Consider the following 6,425-nt stretch of genomic DNA (forward strand, 5'->3'; position numbering starts at 1 on the left):
AGTGACAATGGAGCCAGTTGATGGCTGAACCAGACCTCAGCGGGGTACAATGCCATAGAGTTCCCCTTCCAAAGCAGCCATTTTCTCCAGCGAAACTGATCTCTGTCACCTGAAGATCAGTTCTAATCCCTGGAGATCTCCAGGCACCACCAGGAGTTTGACAACCCTAAGGCTAGGTTGGGAAATACCTGAAGATTTTGACAACCCTATGCCAGGTTGGGAATCATAGAATCATAGAGTTGGAAGGGACCACCAGAGCCATCTAGTCCAACCCCCTGCACAATGCAGGAAATTCACAACTACCTCCCCCCTCCACACCCCTAGTGACCAGAAGATGCCCAAGATGCCCTCCCTCTCATCATCTGCCTAAGCATTGCTGACAGATGGCCATCTGTCAATGCCTAGAGACTTTTGGGGGTGGAGTCTGAGGAGGGCAGGGTTTGGAGAGGGACTTTGGCAATTGGACTCTATGGCATTATACACCCTTGAAGTCCCTCCCTTCCCCCAAACCCTCCTCTGTTGGCTGGAGATGCCTTGTAATAGCAAGAGGTCTCCAGCTACCACCTGGAGGCTGGCAACCAGGAAGAAGCCCAGTCAGTAGTGCCCACCCACATTGCAAGCTTTGCTCCTGGGGAGTCTCCGTGTGTTCATTTGAACTCCTTTACCGAACGTGATGTTCTAACAAATGTGCTGACACCCTTCCCCAAGTGCCTCATGCATAATTAGAACAGGCAGAAAATAGCAAGTGTGGAGTGTGGCAATTTTAACGCCATGGCCGTCTTTCCATCAAAGAGTCAGTGATCACGAGTGGGGGGCTGGGTGGGGGGGAGACCCAGCTCTTGGCTCTTTATTGGAAATGGCTCTTCAGCAGCTCTTGGATGTCCAGGATGGCTAGACAAACATTGGGGGAGGTGCGCATAGCAGACCCCCCACATTAGGATGCACCCCACACTTGTGTTCCAAATGCAGTGCTAAAGTTTTTGGCATTCCCAAAGAAAAGTGTTTAATTGCCAGTCACAGGCCAGGGTTTGGTCTCTCTGGGAAAGGAAAAAATTAAAAGCCTAGCAAAAGCTCTGTTTTGTTTGTAATCGGCATTAATGAGATCAAAGCCAAAATTTGCATCCTTAAGCAGGAGGTGGGGGGGGGCATCCTCATCTGGCTGCATTCCTGGTGGTTACAGGAAACACTGATGGTGCAGTTCATAAACCTAGGATTGCCAACCTCCAGGCAGGGCCTGGAGAATTCTTGGCATTGCAACTGATCTCAAGATGACAGAGATCAGTTCCCCTGGGGAAAATGGCATTGCCTCCCACTGAGGTCCCTCCCCTGCTGTCCCCATGCTCCGACCCCACATCTCCATACATTTCCCAGCCCAGAGTTGGTAACCTGATGGGGTGATGGGTGTGGACGTCCCCATCTTCACATCACACTGAAGAAGAAGAAGAAGAGTTGGTTTTTATATGCTGACTTTCTCTACCACTTAAGGAGGACTCAAACCAGCTTACAGTCACCTTCTCTTCCCCTCCCCCACAACAGACACCCTGTGAGAGAGGTGGGGCTGAGAAAGTGTGCCTAGCCCAAGGTCACCCAGCTGGCTTCACGTGTAGGAGTGGGGAAACCAACCCGGTTCACCAGATTAGAGTCCATTGCTCATGTGGAGTGGGGAATCAAACCCAGTTCTCCAGATTAGAGTCTACCGCTCCAAACCACCACTCTTAACCACTACACCATGCTGGCACTGAGGGTGCTTTTGACCACTGCTGCAATAACAGGAGAGCCTGCTCTTTTCATAGAAACAGAGGGGAATCCATCTCATTTCAAGTCCGAGGGGGAGGGTGTCAGATAGGGACCATTTATATTCTTGCCCACCCCCCATCTCCCATCTTCTACTCTGTCAGCCCCCTCCTTCATTCTTCAGGGCCAAGAACAGCTGTACAGTCAGATATGCACAGGTCAAAATGTATCTTAGTCATGATGCATCCGTATTCTTTCCAGGATCAGAGGGGCATGTCTATTATATTAGGTGCTGTGGAAAGCAGGCAGGATGGTGCTTCTGCAGTCATCTTGTTTGGGGGCTTCCTGGAGGCACCTTGTTGCCCACTGTGTGTGTTGCATTAAACGCATCCCTCCCCCTACAGTGTGAACAGACTGCTGGACTTGATGGGCCTTGGTCTGATCCAGCAGGGTTTTTTTGGTGTTCTTACCCATCTGCTTCTGGGCACAAATCAGACTGCTGGTTCTTACCTTAAAGGCCCAAATGATTGGGCCAGGATTGGGCCAGGGTGGGGAGGGGATGTGGTTCAATGGAAGAGCTTCTGCATGGTACATAGAAGGTCCCAGGTTCCATCCCTGGCATCTCCAGTTAGAAGGACCAGGCGGTAGATGATGTGAAAGACCTCAGCCTGAGACCCTGGAGAACCACTGCCAGTCTGTGTAGACAATAATGGCCTTGATGGACCCAGGGTCTGATTCAGTAGAAGGCATTTGGAGAGGGGCCATGGCTCAGTGGTAAAGCATCTGCTTGGCATGCAAAAGGTCCCAGGTCCAATCCCCAGCAGCATCTCCAGTTAAAAGGTCCAGGCAATTCGTGATGTAAAAAACCTCAGACCCTGAAGAGCCACTGCCTGTCAGAGTAGACAATACGGACCTTGATGGACCAAGGGGGGATCTGATTCAGTATAAGGCAGCTTTCATGTGTTTTCTTGCAGGATCCTCTCCTCCCACACCATCCAGTTCAGACCTGTCTCTCAAGCCCTGCTCTCTGTGCAGGTGATGACTAGAGACAGGGCATTTTCGGTGGTGGCACCTTGCCTTTGAACACCCTCCTCCCATTAGGCTCACCTGGCACCTCCTTTCCTTTCCTTTCCTTTAGGTGCTAGGCTAAAAATGTATTTTTAACCCAGGCTTTTAATTAGGGTGTTGTTGTTTTTCAATTTTATCCGCTTTTAATGGTCTGCGGCTGTTTTATGGATAGTTCTTATCGCTTTTTAATGGCTTGTTTTTATATTGTTATGCTGTTTTAATTGTAAGGTGCCTGGAGCAGGAATCTGAAGAGGCAGCTGAGGAATATCCTAAATAATGCATAGAATGTGCGGTCTCAGTAGGTTAATATCCTTGAAGCCCAGAGCTGAAGCAGAGGACCTGAGCCAGATGGGGGCTGTGTCTGGAGAAGAAGAAGAGTTGGATTTTATATGCCAACTTTCTCTGCCACTTAAGGGAGAATCAAACTGGCTTGCAATCCCCTTTCCCTCCCCACAACAGACACCCTGTGAGGTAGATGGGACTGAGAGAGCTCTAAGAGAGCTGTGGCTAGCCCAAGGTCACCCAGCTGGCTTCATGTGTAGGAGTGGGGAAACAAATCCAGTTCACCAGATTAGCATCCGCAGCTCATGTGGACAAGTGGGGAATCAAACCCGGTTCTCCAGATCAGAGTTTACAGCTCCAAACCACTGCTCTTAACCACTACACCACGCTGTCTCTCCAGCCCCTCCTAAACTGCAGCAGCCAGGAGGCAAGACCAAGAGGCCGGGCTGCCTGCGTGGATTATGTGGCACAAGTCCCACAAGAGAGCCACCCAAGCCTGGGAAGTGTAACGCGTGAAGAACACCTGTCACAAACACATCAGCAATAAGAACATAAGAACACTGTGTCACTGCGTCACACCAGACTGCCTCTGGATCAGCATCCTTTGTCCTTTGCAAGAGTGGAATTGTGCCCCCGTAGCCAGTGGCATTCTCAGCGCAAGAGCCTCTGCTTGGCATGCAGAAGGTCCCAAGTTCAATTCCTGGCATCTTCATTGGCAGGGATCAAGTAATAGTTGATGGGAAGGACTTCCACCTGACACCCCAGAGAGCTGCTGCCAGTCTGAGTAGACAATACTGACCTTGATGTTAATTTGTGGAACTCACTGCCCCAGGATGTAGTGATAGCTGCCAACTTGGAAGGCTTTAAGAGGGGAGTGGACATAGTCATGGAGGAGAGGGCTATCCATGGGTACTAGTCAAAATGAATAATATTCATGATGCATATCTATTCTTTCCAGGATCAGAGGAGCAGGCCTGTTATATTAGGTACTGTGGAACACAGGCAGGACAATGCTGCTGCTGTCATCTTGCTTGTGGGCTTCCTAGAGGGACCTGGTGGCCACTGTGTGAACAGACTGCTGGACTTGATGGGACTCGGTCTGATCCAGCATGGCCTTTCTTATGTTCTTATGTTGATGGACAAATGGTCTGATTCAGTATAAGGCAGCTTCATGTGTACATATATGGCATGCAGAAGATCCCGAGTACAATACCTGGCATCTCCAGTTGCAAGCACCAGATAGTAGTTGATGTGAAAAACCTCCACCTGAGACCCTGGAGAGCCAGTGACAGTCTGAGTAGACAATACTGATCTTGATGGACCAATGGTCTGATTCAGTATAAGGCAGCTTCATGCATACATATCTGGCATGCAAAAGGTCCCAGGTTCAATCCCCAGCATCTCCAGTTGCAAGTACCACATATTAGTTGATGTGAAAGACCTCCACCTGAGACCCTGGAGAGCTGCTGCCAGTCTGAGTAGACAATACTGACCTTGATGGACCAATGGTCTGATTCAGTATAAGTCAGCTTCATGTATACATAAATGGCATGCAAAAGTTCCCAGGTTCAATCCCCAGCATCTCCATTTGAAAGGACCAAGCAGGAGAGGATATGAAAGACCTCCACCCTGGAGAGCCGCTGCCAGTCTGAGTAGACAGTACTGACCTTGATGGACCGAGGGTCTGATTCGGTAGAAGGCAGCTTCAAGTCACCAAGTGGGTTTCACAGCTTGTACAATCATGCCAGCCAGAGGCTCTTACAGAAAGCGGAGAAGTAAAATGACGGGGGGGGGGCTTAAACTCCCCCCCACACACAGTAAATGTGTTTATGTTGGGAGGTAGGATCCCCGACCCACAACTCTGCCAGTATCCACCACAGGTTTCCGTCCTGCAGAAAGTCAGCCCGGGACTGCCCATTTGTCAGCTTTCCACTTGCCGTGTAGCGGCTAACCTTGGCCATCACCAAACAATCGTTCCCAATTAGAGAAGGACACCCCCGGCTATCCGTTTTCATTATTTCCCAGACAGCTCTCTGTTTAAGACTCCCCATCCATCACTGGGCAGAGATTTTGACACACGGGACAGCCCGAGCTGATTTCCTTTCCAAGGCAGGCCTGGGCCCTTACAATGCTCTCCGAGGCTCATCTTAGAAGGGCTTTGATGAGGTCTCTGAAGCTTTTGAAACCCTTTTTGCAAGGGCATCAAGGCTAAGAGGCCACATGATTCCTAGCATGTTGGAGAGGGAGGGAGGGAGGGAGGGAGGGAGGGAAGGAAGGAAGGAAGGAAGGAAGGAAGGAAGGAAGGAAGGAAGGAAGGAAGGAAGGAAGGAAGGAAGGAAGGAAGGAAGGAAGGGGTTCTTCAGGGGAACAGGCTTCCTCAGGAGGTGATGGGCTCTCCTTCCCTGGAGGTTTTAAAGCATAGGCTAGATGGCGGTCTGTCAGCAAGGCTGATTCTGTGAACTTGGGCAGATCATGAGATTGAGGGCAGGAAGGGTTGTGTCAGTGCTTGGCTCTCCTGGCCCTTTCTTACATGGCCAGGGTAATGCCGATCAATCACCTCTTTGGGGTCAGGAAGCAATTTTCCTCCAGGCCAGATTGGCCAGCTATCCTGGAGAGGTTTTTCTGTTGCCATCTTCTGGGCATGGAGTAGGGGGTCACTGGGGGTGTGGGGGAAAGGTAGTTGTGAATTTCCTGCATCGTGCAGGGGGTTGGACTAGATGGCCCTGGTGATCCCTTCCAACTCTGTGATCGTAGGAAGGAAGCAAGGAAGGGAGGGAAGGAGAGAGGGAGAGGCATCTGATGAAAGAAAGGGGAAGTTTTGAAGCTGGCATTTGCTGTAAAATGGATCATAAATAACAGTACCAAAGTCTATATAAAAGTGGTTTATAGGAGGCTCTTAACGTAAACAGACAACAGGATTCAAGGCCGGTATCGTGAACAAATCCTGCAAGCCAGCTGTTTCATGTCAGCCTGCCTGAGTCTCCCATCCCTTCACTGGGTCCTGAAATGGTATTTCACTGGGTTTCACTGCACTGAAGACCTATAGAGGGGGGGGGAGGGATTTGTTAAACGAAATACTTCACCTGGAGTCAACCAGGAAGGTGATTCCTAGGGAAATCCTTTTGCAAGTGAAAACTGATCAGAGCACAGGGAGGAAAATTAAATATCCGGATTTCCCCCCTGCCCGATTCTCTAAGGTTATACAAAAACCAATTATTGCTAGGAGGCAAAATCATATTTTGAAGACATTCTTTAATGTGAAGAATCCATATTGGGTGTGTTAATTGCTGTCAAGTCGCTTCCCACTCATGGCAACCCCGTGAATAAATGTCCTCCAAAAC

Source organism: Euleptes europaea, chromosome 6 (genome assembly GCF_029931775.1).
Source record: "Euleptes europaea isolate rEulEur1 chromosome 6, rEulEur1.hap1, whole genome shotgun sequence".
In the NCBI taxonomy this organism is placed as follows: Eukaryota; Metazoa; Chordata; class Lepidosauria; order Squamata; family Sphaerodactylidae; genus Euleptes; species Euleptes europaea.